Raw genomic sequence first — 17,001 nt, forward strand, 5'->3', positions numbered from 1 at the left:
GGGGCTCCTCCAAGCAGCAGCTATGCCCCCACCATGTGTAGATACCTTTGGATTCCACCCTGCTTTCTAATCTGGCCACTGGGGCTCTGGTCCACACTTGAACTCCAGCTCCCTCTTCCTGGGAGGTTAGACCCTGCCCCCAAACTCTAATTGCCACTTCACCTGGCCCACTGCCTCCCCATCTACGGCTGTCTCTACAGCCCAAATATCTGTCCCTGAGTTCCTTCAGACTGTGGACACATTAGCCTTGGCTGGATCATCTTAGGGATGCACTAACCAGCCCTCTGCGCCCCCACCTTCGCCCCCTCTATTGAGGCCCAGTAGTCACTTGTCATTTCATGTGTATTGCACCTATTCTATTCCAGTCACTGTGCAAGGCACTGGAGTTACAACATTGGATTAGGCAGGACTCTGCCCTTAGGAGCAGACTAGTAGAAGAGACAACAGGGGCGACTTGGTGGCTCAGTCAGTTGGGCATCTGACTCTTAATTTCAGCTCAGATCATGATCTCGGGGGTCGTGGGATGAAGTCCCACATGGGGCTTTGCGCTGGGCATGGAGCCTGCTGGGGATTCTCTCTCTCCCTCTCCCTCTGCCTCTCCTCTCTCTCTCAAAAAAAAAGAGAGAGAGAGACAACAAATCAAAGATTACAAAGATTGCTGTGATAAAGGAGTGGACCCTAACCCCGCATTCTCTTGTCACTCACTTTTGAAGTGGTCTTCGATTCTTTTTTTTTTTTTAAAGATTTTATTTATTTGACAGAGAGAGACACAGCGAGAGAGGGAACCCAAGCAGGGGGAGTGGGAGAGGGAGAAGCAGGCTTCCCGTGGAGCAGGGAGCCCGATGTGGGGCTTGATCCCAGGCCCCTGGGATCATGACCTGAGCCAAAGGCAGACGCTTAACGACTGAGCCACTCAGGCGCCCCTGGTCTTCGATTCTTGCACATGTCCTGAGTCAGTTTTCACAAGAGATGATCAGTTTGGCTCAGCTGACTGTTAAAACATATAATTCCTTTTTAAATGAGCAACATAGAATGGTCGAGTATTACCAAGGAATACTCATTTCAAGATCACTACTGGCCAAACTTCCAAAAGTCTGGTGCATATTTATGGAGGCTTGTCTGAAGGACATGCAGATTAGCACTTTATAGAAATACTGTCAACTGTGGAACCTTCTTGAGGTCCCTGAGGCCCACCCTTCAGGACATCTGAGGGCCTCCAGCAAACCTCTAATTTAGGGGTTTGATAGAACCATGAGGGGTCCACGGAACACAGTTTGTTCTCAGCAGTCGAAAACTTAGCAGAATTTAGCAGAAGAGGACAGGAACTACTCTGTTCTTGAAATGCCCTCTTCTTTTGAATTCTTTCACCCCCCTTTCTCCCTAGCTCCTTCCTGTATCTTTGGCTTCTTCTTAGTCATTTTTGAAGGTTACTTTCTCTTGACATCCAAAACTGAACCCACCATCTTCCCCCACCAAAGCTTATTCATGACGCAGCCTCTGCCCATCTCTCCAGGCTCAGCCAAGCTTCCATCATCACTCTCCCTTGGCACCCCAAGCTGCAGCCAGACTGGACATCTTTCAGTTTCTCAGATTCACCATACTGGCACTCACACCCTCACTTTTACACATGATGTTCCCTCTACCTAAATTGCTTGAACATGGACACACATGCGTGCACATGCATGTACACGCATGCACACACACACACACCTTTCCTTAGGTTAGTTCACCTTTCAGATGCCTCTTCTTCCAGGAAGACTTCCCTGACCCTACCTCTTCCCCTCCAACTATGTGGCCCCTGTTGTGTACTACTAGAACACTCTGGACTACTGACTTCGCTGTAATTGTTATACACTCTGTGAAATGCCTGTCACGAAGTGAAGTGAATTAAATTTCCCTTTCTGAAAAACGAATTTTCTGAAAAGTGAATTGAGGGATGCTCAAGCCCCAAGAAACACATTGTTGTGTGCTCTGCAAGGATGTTGTGCATCATTTGTCTGAAGCAGCCTTCTTCATGGGGTGGGTGCTTCTTTCTGTTCTTTGATTTAACAATAATTGTGCTTCTCCTGAAAGGATTATTTTATCTTAGAGATGTTTTCAATTGTGTAAGAATTATGTGACCCCTGTTATATTGGCTGCTAGAAACCTAAAAGCTAAATTGTGTCCCATTCTTTACGGAATTAATTTTATGAATTTGTCTCCTTTCTGTTTCTCATTTCATACTTACTTTCAAATTAAAATTTCAAGTTAACTTGCTATATGTAATTGCTGTTTAATTAAAATGGCCTTAAATGTTTTTGGAATAAGGTCAGGTATAACTAATCAAATAAACAAATGACCTGATAAAAGGGTAGAAAGTTGAACAGAGAAAAGTAGCATCTAAATGGTGATACCAGTTAGTATTCTTTAATTTGCAAGTCACTTAAACACCAGAGTTGCTGAAAAGACAACAACAAATATCAATTTCACCTGAAACATTCTGTGGTAGTTTGTTTTCAGGCAGAGTTTGATCCAGGGGCTCAAAGAAGATCCATAGGGATAGAGACTTTGTTTGGTTTACTGTTGAATTTCCAGCAAAGAGCTCACTGGTATATAAATGCTAAATAGATATTTGTTGAATTTGTTGCTGTGAAATTCCTAAAAGTTCCTGCAAAATCCCAGGATCTGACCTGGGTCACATGCCCATCCCTGGACCATTCTTTTGATCAGGAGGATCCAGACCTCTAATTTTCCAGGTCTGAGTCACCTGGTCCAGGGATAAGTCACCAAGGAAACCATGGGCACTGACAATGGGGGAAAGTGGTTCCCCAAAGAAAATCTGGGGCATTACAAAGGAGAAATAGATGCTAAGCAGACAAAACAACAATATGCATCTCAACGGACCATCAAAAAAGGTGATGCTTATGTTGAATTGTAAAGGATAAGCAGGAATTATCTAATAAAGAGGGCAGTTATCAGTGGGTAACAGTCTAGGTATGTTCAAATCATAGAGGCATAAAATAGCTTCATGCTTTCAAAGAACTGCAAATAGTTTAATATGGTTAGGACAAACAAGGATGGGGACTGGTAGGAAAATAAACTAGAGAGATAGAGTACAAATACGAGGGACCTTTTAGGCTAATCCAAGGAGGGTGTGCTCAATCTAGAAAGCCCTGGGAAGCTATGTAGGATTTCTAGTAGGGGAACATGCCTTACAGCTAAGCCTATGATTAAAGGGTCAAAACTGATTTGCCCTGGAAACACTGGGTGGAGCTGAGTCTTCAGGTCGCGGAAAGGAGTCCCCGTTGCGGGCAAATACAGGGAATAAGGACCAAGCAAAGCCTAGGAAGCAAAAAGACCTGAGAATCAGAGCCTGCCAAAACTGTCAGTTCTTGCTTTTTTAAGGTCCGAGCTACAAAGACTCTACCTCCAAACAAGATTACATCCTGAGGTACTAGGAGGTGACCACTTCAACAGATGAATCTCTGAAGGACACAGTTCAGTGCATAAAGCTATTATTTAAAAAAAAAAAAATACATTTGTTACCAAGGCTTTAAAACAGAAGTGGACATTCCCTAAGTGAATTTATTTAAGTATGGTACCATATTGGTTTGTAAAGGCAAAGTAACACCAGTAATATAAAAGACCCAGAAACAACCCAATAGTCCACAGTGAAACATGCTTTTTTAGATTAAATTTATAATGGTTCTTTTCTAACTTGCAGGATTTTCTTGAAGGCTGGTGTAGAGAAGGGTGGCTGTGGCATTATATAAACTTTCCATGTATTGAGTCTTTCCTGCACACCTAGCATTCAATCTTCCCCATATCTATCTCTCTGAGGTAGGTATTACTCTCCTCATTTGCAAATGAAGAAACTAAGAATCACCTCAGGATTAACTGCATTATCCTGGGTTACATTCGGTAAGGAGTGGGGCTGAGATTTGAATTCAGACTTCTCTGACTGCAAATCATCACATGCGCCACCCAAAGTAATGTTATGAGAGTCCTGGTTGAAGACCAAGCATTCACATTTGCATCAGATCCAAAAGATGCTGCCCAGCGCACCGTCCAGAGAGGAAATAAGCCTCTGGAGGGAACAACTATGGATGCCCTACTGTGCCCAATGTGTGTGATGCTCAGTAAACAAAACCTTTGTGAAGTCATCACAGAGTTATAAGTTCTCTGATAACAGAATCATTTTTTAAAAAATATTTTATTTATTTATTTGACAGAGAGAGACACAGCGAGAGAGGGAACACAAGCAGGGGGAGTGGGAGAGGGAGAAGCAGGCTTCCTGACGAGCAGGGAGCCCGATGCGGGGCTCCATCCCAGGACCCTGGGACCATGACCTGAGCCCAAGGCAGACGCTTAACCGACTGAGCCACTCAGGAGCCCCAAGAATCATTTCTTATCATAAGAAAGTATCATTTCCCCCAATCATCAGGGAGGTCCAAGAGTAGGCTTAATAAATATTCTCTCCCTGAGCTTCTTCACCCCAATTCTGCCTGTTCCAAATGCCTGCTGGTCCACCGAAGAGGACTTTCTCATGAAGACGCTGCTGTACAAGTGACACCATCCTCAATGGCTTCTGTTCCACCGCATCATTCAGTTCATCAGGAACTGCTTGCATTTGAAGGTCTTGATTGAGACAATAGACAGATAGACACCCACAGATACTAACAAAGAGAGTGGACTCTGCCCTTAAACCTACTAATTTTACTACCTTCATGGGTGAAATCAATCACGTTGTCTATCTTCTTGGGCCCTTCTGGAGGTTAGATAGAAGCTAAATAAGTTTATAGCTTAATAGAAGCATTTGTAACCATGGTAAGTTAAACAGACACAACTTAAAAGGCTAACTCCAATAAAATGCTGAGGAGCAAGACAGCCTAGGTTGTTTTCCCTCAGATTCCCATCAGTTACAAACACCACAAGCAGGCAGAGTTATTTCAAAAGCAACAGCTTTGTTTCCTGAGTGATCTGTGCTCAGAGAATCAGAAACCCGGTCTGTGTATCTAGAAGGGAGAGAGTTTCTGTCGTGCAGGAGATGTGAGTCAGACTTGGAATTACAGAGCACAGTGCCAAGGTGAAACATTTCCCTAGATTTGTTCTGTTTCCTCCTCGCTTTGCCTTTAGATGTTATTTCCTTACATCCTCTTTTTCATCGAGTCTATTTTTTGCTGAGTATTACTTTGCTTCACTTCCAATGAAAATGGAAGAGACTCAGTGCTCTGAAAAATTCTGATTGGCCTTTTTGATTTTTTTTAAAGGAATAAAAACGGTTCTTACAACACACCTCCAACGCACACACACACACACACACACACACACACACACACACTCATCTTCCTGGAGGATGATACAGTATCCTAGAGGGTTGTGACAGCGGTCGACAGATCAAGGAAGCTTCAGCTTCGCAGAAACACCTGTCAAGCTGGGGTTAGCAGCTGCTGTCGGGTCTGCCCTCTGCAACCTCGGAGGAAATCGTACCCACACGGTGTGTGACTCCACTGATCTGGAATTGGAAATGGCGAGACCTTCTAAGGCAACACAAATGTCAGGGCAGAACTTCCAAACAGGCCGAGTCCCAGTTCATCCTGGGAGAACGTGCCTGAGAGCCCAACCCTGGGAATCGGGCAGAGAGAAAACCTGGAGAGTCATTGGCCAATGAAAAACGATCATCGTGATCAAATTAGTACTCTGAAAACGACTTTAAGTAAGCCATGCTAACTTGGGTCAGGCTCTGGACATTGGGGTGGGCTGAGGTTCTCACACGCACTCTCCAGACTTTGAGCTTTTCTTGGAGATGCTAGGACCGTCGAGGAGGGGAAGGGAAGGAACTAGACGCTGCATCTTCGGCTTCTTCCTTCCCAGGCGGAGACAGCCTAGCCTGGAGGATTGCACGAGATAGGATCGAGTCCCAGTGGGTCCCCAGCGAGGCGAGGCGCGCCCGAAGGAATCTAAGAGTTTAATTAACTACCCTCTCCCCTAGCACACACACACGAAGTGAAAAGAGACCCAAATAAGCAATCCCCAAACCGTTTGATCAGAGGAAATTGGGTTTGTCTTTTTCCCCCCTTCACCCTTCCTCTTTTCAATCCATCAGGATTGTTGGTTAAAAAAAGGGGGAGGGAGCATAAAATCGGGGGCGGGGCAGAGGAGACGACCGAGCTGCACTTGAGAACCTGGGCCGCGCCTGGGTGAACTTCGTCGCGCAGATAACCCGCCCCTCGCTCAGCGCCGGCGGCTGCTCGCCCAGCCGGTCCTGCCCAGCTCGCCGCCCGCCCGCCCGCACGCTCTGCCTCGCCGCCCCGCGCCCCGCGCCCGCGCGCCCTCCCGGAGCCGGGCAGCGACCTCTCCTTTCGGGGCCGAGCCGGGGTGCGCGTGGGCGCGCGCGCCGAGCGGCCTGGATCCCGCGGCGGCGTCCGCGCTCCGCGTTTTCGCTCCCGCCGGGCCCCGGAGGCCGAGGGCGGGGTGCGCGGCGGCGCCGCGGCGCGGGGCTCGGGAGTCGGAGCGCACTCCGCCTGCAGCCCGCTGTGAGCGCCGCCTCCCGCGGCCGCCGCCGCCCGACAGCGCGCCCCGGAACATGCGAGCCTCGCGCCGCCTGCGCTGACTTCCCCGAGGGGCGCCGCGGCCGGCACTGCGACTTGCCGGGCTCTCGATGCTCCGCTTGCTGCCTGCCCTCGCCCACCCCTGACGCCGCGGACCTCAGCTCCGCAGAAGTGCCGCGGCGCGGAGGACCGTCCAGCCGAGTTCTCTCTCCCTCGCGCGGGGTGAGTGGCAGCCCGGCTCCGGCCGGCTCTGCAGAGGGGCTGCGGCGCGGCAGTGGGGGGCGAGCGCCGCAGGGGAAGGGCCGGGCATCTAGGGTGTCACTGCGGGGGGCCTGTGACACCCAGACTGGGCCGGCAGAGCAGAAACCAAGAGAGAAGGGCAGATTCGGTTTGTTGTGGGCTGTGTAGACACTGAAAGCTGATACTGGGCTGCAGCACCAAGAGGGCTTTGGATAGGCTGCCCGCATGGCTCCTGTTTGCTGCATCACTACCAACTCTTGCCTTGATTCTCTCCTGCGTGGAAACCCGTTCGGTGGCCCCAGAGTTGGGGCGATGAGGGGCGCAGGGAGGCGAGGGTGCGTTGGCATGTGTCCGCCGCTTAGGATCGCCTGTCACCTACTGGCGTCCGGAGGGAGGGTGCTGATTCTCTCCTAACGCTCTGCGGAAAGGGCCGATTGCTTTTTGGCAGGGGTGCATCAGCTCCCCCGCCCCCCTCCCGCCCCGACAAAGGTGTTTTCTGAATGTAGCACGTATGTGGAAGAGAATGGGAGCGTCTTCTTCCCTTTAGGCAGAAAAAGTTGGAGAAACTGGGCATGTTAATAATTAGCAAGACCGGGACTCAGGATGCAGCAGAAAGCTGTTAAATTTTCATTGCCCTCCAAGAAAAACAAACGACATCGCCAGTGACGCTCGGCAGTGCCATATTTTTTTCGGGGACTTTGGGAAAATTGTCCACAGATTGTCTTCTGCAGGCTGAAGAATGAGGTAGGGGTGGGGGAGGATGGCTGGCATCGCACTGAGTTGCGGCTTGCCTAAGGAGGATTCCGAATCACAACCCAAACATATTTGGTTGCTGATTTTAGAAAGAGTATGGGAGGCAGATCTGGGCCGTGAACAAGGTGAAGAGCACACCCTGGGAACCTGCCTGAAGGGAAAGAGCGTGTAAAGATCGAAAGATCGTGCCTCTCCAGAGGAGTTCAGATGCATTTGTGCTATGAAGAGCAGGCATGTGTCTGTGATTTTTAGGACGGATTTTATGCAGGACAGTTTATACTCAACGAAATTGTATGTGAGCATGCCTCACGGTGGTGTGTACCTCTTCGTTTTAATCAGTACTTCAGAAGCCTGTGCCTGCAGCGGCCGGGTTACATAATTGATGTGGTTCACCATCAGATATTTTTTTAATGTGCTTTCGAAGGAAAGGGAACTTCTCTCTGTCCCTTCGGACAGGCCCAAGGTGTAGACCAGCAAGGGTTGCTGAATGTTTGCCCTGGTCTGGCTCCAGATGTGTGAGCTCAGCTGTTGCCTGTCACTTAGGTGACAACTGGCCTTTTCCCACTAAGCCTTTGCTGTCTCCATTCTCCTCGGTGAAGTGTCAGCATTCAGCCGCCTTCTATTATCAGGAGTGGACTGCAGCCCCTTGGGAGGCGGCAGTCTTATTTGACCGTCCTCAACAATATGTGTTTCCAGACTCTAGGAAGGGGGAAAAAATCCCATGACAGCAAGATAGATACATTTTGAATTGAGCACCAACTTAATCCAAAGATTCTGCTTTAATCAAGACAGCTCTGGAAGGATGACGCAATATTTGTCAAGCCTTTTCCTCTGGAACAATATTTACTCCCACCAAGGGATTTTAAACTTAGACAGCAGCCATTTATCTTGCTGTCTGGTGGGGCCCGGTTCAGTTGGCCTCCAATGTGGTCCTAGCCTAGGTGGCTGGGTTTGGCCTGGGACAGGAATCTGTCACTGTAGCCCAGCTGGAGCCTGAAGAAAGCAAAATACAGCACCTGCTGGTACCAGAGGGTTTCTAAATGCCATCAACTGGCGAGTCAGGAAACACAGAAGGAGATATTTTACAAGCCCTACCAGAAATGTTTATACAAAGGATTTAAAGGTTAACAATGCATGTGCACCACATATTAAAACTAAAGGTTCTAGAAATAAATGGACATTACCCACAGTTAAGAGGTAGCACACTTGCTGATGAACTCAAAAATCTGTTTTAATAAGTCATGGCTAACAATAATGACTCTTTCTTGTGAATAAACCTAGGAAGGGAGGGAGGGGGGAGGGAAGGGAAGGGAGGAAGGGAAGAAAGAGGGGAGGGAGGAGAGGAGGGAGGAGAGGAGGGAAGGAGGGAGGAGAGGAGGGACGGAGGGAGAAAGGGGGGAGGAAGGGGGGAGGAAGGAAGGGGGAAAAACTGGGTGGTACACAGAGGGTAGCCATGTTGATGTGAGCAAATAGGTTTGGGAAATTAATTTTTCCATCCTTAATGTGGTTCTTACTGTCGATTTATCACTGAGTGACCCTGTGGGTTTACAGGTTTTCTCAAAAGAAAAGTGATATGTTTTACTAAAATGACAGATTCAATCAGTTCTGCTAGCAATACCAATGAAACTTAAAAAGTTTATCATGTTTTTATAATCAAGTTCCATGGAACCACCATTTGTCTCTATAATAAAGGGGATTGCAATGAGTCAGCTTTGGTCATGCAAATAAAATCTAATATCATCTGGGGAGAAAAAAAAACCCTTATAGGGTTAATAGCTAACTATTAAATTTAGAGTCAGATGTGGATAAAAGTATGGTTTCTACTAATATCCTCTCCTATGATGACTCTGAAAAGACACAAAAGAAAAGAAAAAAAGTTAAAATTTGAGGCTTCTCTAATGAAGGATTTTTTAAAAGTAAGCTGAAATCTGTTTTAAAAAGTGACATTGTAAGATAATTTTTCTAGAAACTTTTGTAATTACTTGAAAGCAAAACACAAGAGTTTGAATATTAGGAGTGACTGTTCAGAGTACTCATGAAATGAAATAAGAATCTTTAAAAATTATTTTCCAGTAATTCAGTAACTCTTTTAATGGCCTATATCTACAGTTTGTGTTTTCCAATATTATGGGGAAATGATTTTCAGGAAAAAATATCATTACCAGTATTCTAGTTGATAGCAGTTAATTTCCTGGTTAAAGTAGTTCATAAAAGGAAATTTTTCCTTTTAAAGAAAGGAAGTAATTTAAAAAGGCAAAGTGATTCTCATCTGTGCATAAAAATGTTAAAGATGCCACTGGACCAGGATAGGCTCTGTCTTCTTGGAAAGATAGGTCTCTTTTTTCTCATTTTATGTTAAATAATATCAATTGTTTAACTCTTAGGAGTGTGAGAATATTCAATTTGCTTAAATCCACGTGTAATTATTCCCTAATAAAGAGGAGTTAGGAAGTGAATGAATTGCATTTCTTCGTTGGTTGGTTGGTGTTTTAAGGGACCATTACTGCTTTTTCTTCTGGTCACAGAATAAAGCATTTCCATATTGTGCACTAATATCTTTGGAAGGCTGGTGTGAGAGCAGACACGTTGGGAGAAGAAAGTACAGTAATCTGGGTGCCAAGTCCTGCATTGTTGCAGTTCCTCGAAACCGCAGGCAGCATATGGAGCCAGCACTCCAGAACAGAATGCCAGGGACAGAGATGGCACCAGGAACCACAACAGCACTCCCCCCCCCCCACCACTTCTGGACTTCCCCATCTCAGATACACACAAGTGTACCTCCTCAGCAGCCCCAGTAACCGGTAAGGGCGCCCTGTTGGATAGGCCGTGCTGAACTGAAGTCCGGGGGGCTAACTGCACGTGTGCCGGTGAAGGAACCTTTGGAGCAGTGGAGGTCTGGTCTCAGACCGCTTGGGGGACGCAGCTAAGCCTGGCCTGCCCTCGGTCCCCTCTCTCCAGAAGCAGGGATGGTGGGAAGAGACACGCTTTACAGGTTGGAGCAGGCTGATGTCATGACACTTCTGGCGTGGAGATACGGCAGAATAATCAGGTCCCTTTCCCGTGTGCCAGAATGACACGATTTTTCCAAGAACCAGTCCAGAGCCAGTGGTCCACTGGTACTATGTCCAGTTACTGAGGGCGGGGGCGGGGGGGGGATCAAACCTCTCAAAGAAAATGTAGTAATTCTTATGTCTCTGTTTTGTTCACTTGTTTAGACTGAACTCTAAGTGCATTTTGGTCACTTTTGAAGGGACCTCTCTAGGAACAAGAATGATTGCCCAGCCTGAACTGATTAGAGCTTTCCGCCTTCATTTCCCTAGAAAGAGAGATTTTAAATTTAACATACAAATAAAAATGTCAGCAAAGCAGATGCCAGTGTAAACATGTTAAAACTTAAAGCTGTAAACTAGCAAGCAGCTCTCATTTACCTTTACTTAACTTTTTCCCCCCACCCGTAAGATTGGTCCTAAGTGATCCCACTGACCAGTTAAACTGCAGTTGCGTTTTTCTCACTGGTAGATTTGGGGTAAACTCTTGGGAGAGACACCTTTCATTTCTAGTGGATTGCACTTCAGGAAGAAAAAAAAAAAAACGTTAAGGCTGTGTTATTTCAGTTGTTCTAGTATTGAAGTCATATACTCCTAAGAGTTTTGTCCCAATTGCTGATTTATAGCACCCACCCTCTTTTGCTTTGTGTATGCTTCTCTGTTTCCTTCTCTTCTCATTGGGTCTCTGGAAAAAAAGATTTGTCAATAATACAGTGGAAATATTGCAGTCAGATGCAGACCGGTAAGTAGACTCCTCAGTGCAGTGAGCTCTCACTCAGCTGCCCTTCTTTTATCTGAGGCACAGATCCCACAGCTCGCAATTATGGTCTTTGACTTTGGTAACAATTCTTTTTGAAATGTTTCCAATTACACACAATATTGGCGGCATGTAGCAGCTGCATGCCAAAAAGCATTTCGAAGCATGTTCCAAGAATCAGGCTGTGATTGCTTTTAATTTAAATGAAGGCTATTTGGTTTCCTGTGAAGTTTTTTATAACCACCTCCTTTACCCCCCCCCCCATTTTTGTTGCCTTTAAAAGAAGTCTGATATAAAGTAGCCACCACTTCACATGATACAATATTGGCCCTGGTTTTCTAGGATGGCCCTTGGCTTTGAGCAAGCCTAACTGAACTATTCATTAAAGGAAATTTTAAAGAAACATCGTATAGTAGTTTGGATTTCCCAATCCAAAGAATAAGAGGGGGAAAGGTTATCTGATTAAGTGGCTAACGTTTTTTTTTCAAGTCCCCCCCCCCCCACCTCCTTCTTTAGCAATCTATCATTATAATTATCTTTTTAGGTCCCTGGACACTGTCTTTTCTTCAGATTCTTCTATTTTACTTTTATGAGCCCATGATCATGTGTTAAAAACACATTAAAAGGGTAGAGAGAGATCAATAAGAATATTCCTTGAAGGGGTGGGGGGAGACCAGCAAATAATCCACCATTCTGCAGCCACCAAACCCTCCAGATCGGCCCCCTCTGTGGGCTTGAAATTTCTGAACACTGAAACCTTTTAAAAACGGTAGTGGTTTAAATCTTTTAATAGCTACCAGATATACTTGACTTATTAAATCTGAAAATAAGAAAATATACACTCTCAGGACTTGGAGTGAAGGGATTGGTTACAGGACTGGGGGTTTCTGTTTCCAGGCTGGTTTGTTGGCCCATTTGAAACATAACACCTAGAGCTAGAGGGTATCCAGTAACTGAGGTGCTAAGATGGTCCTAATTAAGGTGTTTTCACATAGGCTCTTTCAATCCTGGCAAAAAACATCCTATAGAATATAGTGCTTCTTTGGGTTGAACAGTAGTTGACTTGCATGAATGCCAACATCTCTTCTGGCATTTTTGGAAATCTTCCATAGTGTAATAAATAGTGCTGTATAACCCAAATTTGTAAATGCCATGTTTCATGTAGCCCCTGGAGAGACAGCTGAAATTAACCCAGGCTGCTAGGAATCATTGAGATCCAGGAGGTTAGGTTACTGCCTAAATCCAAGGTAACTACCACCAGTGAATGATAGTGGAGGCCTTTGATCCAATGAAGGAGAAGGTGTGAGGCTAGCCTTAGTATAGCAGTGTCCTGGGAAGAAGTGCCCACCAACTGATGCTTAGACTTCTCCTTTATCCTTGCTGTCTTTCAATTAAGCAAACCTGCTTAGAGAAAATTTGCTCAGCTCAAGGTAAAATGAGGTTTATGTTGCTTTACCAGCTGAGCACCCGAGCCTGCCAGATACATGCCCCACCCAGGCCCATTGCTATAGTGACAAAGCCCACAGTAGCTATGGTTGAAATAGAAGGGCTATTAAAACCCTTTTCTCTATTGGCCAGCTCCTCTGCCCTAGTTAAAATGCTGCCTTCTGGGTGCGCGAGCACACGGGCACACGGGCACACGCGCACACACGCGCACACACACAAATATATACACACCAGTCTTTCAGTCTAAAAATAGTAAACTGCTTTAAACCATTTACAGTTTCACCAAAAGCATTTGCACTTCTTTTTTTTCCCCCTTTTATCTCCCTGATAAGCAAATAATATGGTAATCTTCTGGAGACACTCATGACTTGTTAACTGTAATTGATATTTCCAACTATGTTATTTACATGCTTGAATAATCTAAGTTCCTTAGTTAGGATCTGAAAAAGAGCTAGATAGTGTGGCATTTTGTTTTGTTTTAAAACATCACTTCCAAACAATTTAGGGAACTGTTAGATTTTATGTGAGAAGACTGCTTAGTGCTCCAGTGTTGGAATACTTGCTATAATGTGTGTCAAAAAGAGACGGCATTTTAAATTCTTCTGTGACTGTGTAATTAATAAGTATGTTTGGTGCCTGAAGTGTATGCGTGTTACATAATTTTTAGAAAGAGATAAAGTTAGGTCTGAAGTACATTAGAGAATCACAGATGTTTCTTGTAAGAAAATACATATGCTTCAGAGGAATTTTGAACTGCTTTCTGATGCTTAGCTTTGTTCATTGCAAGGATCATATGAATAATTTCATTGAGTTCTTTAGTTCTTATTTACACAAGCCTTGAGAAAGGAGCTGAAGTGATAAATAACTTGCTTCCCTCACCTAGTTCTAAAACGTTTTAGCCTTTTATGTTTTTGTGAATGTGAAGGGAGGGGATAAAATATACAGAGAAGATGTTTGTGTTTAACTAACTTAATCATATAAGTTCTCTTTGTGGGCCTTCTATAAGCTTAAACAGCTTGCCAGGCTAATAGCCAAAAACATGTCCTTAAGTACTGCCAAACGTGTTAAAAGCAGACCAGGCTTTCTTCATATTGAAGTATTGGAAACCTTTTTTTTTAACCTTCTGAATTTTAAGGAATAAGCCAGGAAAAAAATCACTCTCTTCTTCTCCCCCTCCTTACCCATGAAAACCAAAATTATGGTTCATTGCAGTGGTGAAATGAGAAACTGATAGGAATAATCATATTTATTTGAGAGTGTTTTAAACTAGCTTGACTTGGCTGTTTAAGGAGGAAGCAACGAGGTTACTATGGTATATGATGGGTTTTTTGTTAATTGTATGTTTGTGTTGCCCATAGACACTGGCTTTTTACTTTGGTTCAGTAACTTTTAGCAAGTGTTGGTCAGTTTATCCTGTTTCTTCTTGAGCAGAGCTTCAAGAGTAGACAGTGGTGATGTGGTATAAGAGTGCAGAAAAAGTCAGTTTTTCTACAGTCTTTTTCTGAAAATTAGAAAAATGGGACTGCAATATAGCTGTGTGATTTCGGGTCAGCCTCTCAACCTCTCTGGGCCTCAATTTCCTCATATTTAAGTGAGGGAATTAGTTTAGATCAGTATATATTAACCAAAGGTTTGAATCCTAAACACCTATGGAGCTTTTTCAAAATACAAATACACAGAGATTTTAAGGCAGTGGCTTTTGGGTAGGGTCTTGCACATTTAGCTTGAAAAAGCTTCTTCGGTAATTTGATGCACAGCTGTGGTTAAGAGCCACTAAATTAGATGATCTCTAAGATTTCCTTCTGGTTCTAAAATGTTATGTTTCTAATCCTATGAGGCTGAACTACTTTCCTTCCTTCTTTCCTTTCTCCCTCCTTCCTTCACCTCTATGTTTATTCCTAATGTTGCTGTCAAAAATTTATAGATATCATTCTAACCCACTTCCAGGAATATCTGTGTTCCGCTCTTGTAAGTAGATGGTAATTGATGTGAGGGAGGGACCATGTTTGTTCACCATTGTGTACCCAATGCCTAACATGGTGCCTGGCACACACAAATGTAGAGAGCCCAAGAAGTCAGAAGACTTCTTGAAAATGTAGTATTATGTTTTCAAATAATATGCTCAGTATGCTTTTTGTCAACCTTTCGGATACCTTTCCAAATTTAAAACAATGGATATAACTGTTCATCTGGAAAACAGCATAATAAATACATTATTTTCCTTATGTTTCCAGACTTTGGGGATACTCCATAGTGTATTGTGTTTTTTTTGGTCCAGATTAACAGCTGATTTCAATACTTTAAATTCAGAAGTACAGAAATAGCAAGTGTTGGTGAGGATGTGGAGAAAAAGAACGTTTGTGCACTCTTGGTGGGAGTGTAAGTTGGTATAGCTGCTGGGGAAAACAGAAGGAGGGTCCTAAAAAAATTAAAAATAGACCATATGATCCAGTAATTCCCCTACTGGGTATTTATTTACAAAACGAAAAAAACACAAATTCAAAAAGATGTATGTATGCACTCCTGTGTTTATTGCAGCATTATTTCTAATAGCCAAGATATGGAAGCAATCTAAGTGCCCATCGATAGAAGAATGGATAAGGAAGATGTGGTGTGTGTGCTTATGTATATATAATGCATAATATAAATAATGGACTATTACTGAACCATAGAAAAGGATGAGATTGTGCCACTTATGAAACATGATTGGACCTAGAGGGTATTACGCTAAGCGAAATAAATCAGACTGAGATAGACAAATACCATATGATTTTACTCATATATGGAATCTAAAAAAACGAATGAACAAACAAAAAGCAGAATCGGACCAATAAATAGAGAGAACAAACTGATGATTGCAAAAATGGGTGAAGGGGAGTGGGAGATTACAGACTGCCTGTTCTGGAAGGAGTAAGTCACAAGAATAAAAGGCACAGCCTAGGGAATATAGTCAATGATATTGTAATAGCACTGTATGGTGACAGACGGCAGCTACACTGGTGGGGAGCCCAGCATAACACGTAGAGGGGTTGAAGTGACTAAGTTGTACACCTGAAACTAATGTAACATTGTGTGTCAGCCATACCAGATTCAAAACACAATTTAATCAATAAATAAACAATAAGGGGGAAAAAATAAACGAAAATAAATTCAGAGGTACTTCTGAAAAGGTATCTGGAGATTGGAAAAAAAGCATATTATTTGACAGTGTAATTAACATTCTGTTAGAAAACAGTTTATCTTATGAAAGACATAGTTTTTCCTGCGTGGCCTTACGTTTTGGTGCCTGTATGTGTGGAATGAATGAATCAATGTCCAGTTTTCTGTGATCATCTTAATGTGGGTCCGTTTAAGAAATATAACCCAACCATTATCGCCATAAACGTTTCAGAGCTTATCTGACAAATTTACAACTTCATTACAATTTTAAGTCTTATTTTTAAATATTTTTAATTACAAAGGTTAAAAATTTTAAATACATTTTTATCAAGACAGATTTCTTAATAAAGTGTGTCTGATTAAGCCCTTTGTCTTTTTCAACAACAGAAATGCTAATTTGCATTTTTTTGACTAGTGAAGTAAGCTAGCTAATTCAAACTGTTTTTTATGGCCAATAGCTATTTTGATCCTTTTTCAAACATGATTCCATATCATATATTTCATAACATATGAAGTGCTTTAAAACTGTCCAGATCCATACTATACAGAGGTTCATATTCAAAATGTATATATATTTTTTGTTCTAGATAAGATAAATTAGAGTCTCAATAAAATATAAGCACACTCTCAGTTTTTCTCAAATAACTGTGATGCATCTGAAAGTTTTATTATCAAGCATTGATAATAAAATAAGAATAATTGATAATAAATAATAAAAATTGATAATAAATTCTTGGTTGCATAGTTTTATAAAAGTTGATCAAAAGAGTTTATTGTCCATTTTGTTTCTTTGCTTTTTCTTCTTCGGTCTTTGAAAGTTTGGATTATTTCCTATCATTAGCCATTATTACCATTACTGTAGAACATAGAGTAAATTAAAAAAACTTAAATCAGTCAATATCACTACTATTTCTATATAGCATAAAAAAATAAGAAATTTATATTTACCTAGCTTACTTGATTTTTTTGTTGTTACATGTTGCCCTTCTTATGGGTGGGGTTGTTCCTTCGTTTTATTTTTAATTAAAAGGGGGACTTTAAAAACTCACCATTCTAAAACCTGGATAAC

The 17,001-nt window shown here is 43.3% G+C and overlaps 1 protein-coding gene across 4 annotated transcripts in view; it reads left to right on the forward strand.

Moving 5' to 3' along the window:
- Positions 1–6,514: 6,514 nt before the first annotated feature.
- The window catches only part of PRICKLE1 (prickle planar cell polarity protein 1), a 108,778-nt gene continuing 98,291 nt past the window's right edge, over positions 6,515–17,001 (forward strand). For 3 of the 4 annotated variants that reach the window (XM_032420973.1, XM_032420975.1, XM_032420981.1), the window contains exon 1: positions 6,515–6,752. The gene's annotated coding sequence lies outside the window, so the exon portion shown is untranslated. Of the gene's footprint in view, positions 6,753–8,955; positions 10,325–17,001 lie in introns of those variants that run through there. The other variant, XM_032420977.1, reaches the window with a different exon arrangement.

This window comes from Phoca vitulina, unplaced genomic scaffold (genome assembly GCF_004348235.1).
Source record: "Phoca vitulina isolate PV1807 unplaced genomic scaffold, GSC_HSeal_1.0 scaffold23, whole genome shotgun sequence".
Classification (NCBI taxonomy): domain Eukaryota; kingdom Metazoa; phylum Chordata; class Mammalia; order Carnivora; family Phocidae; genus Phoca; species Phoca vitulina.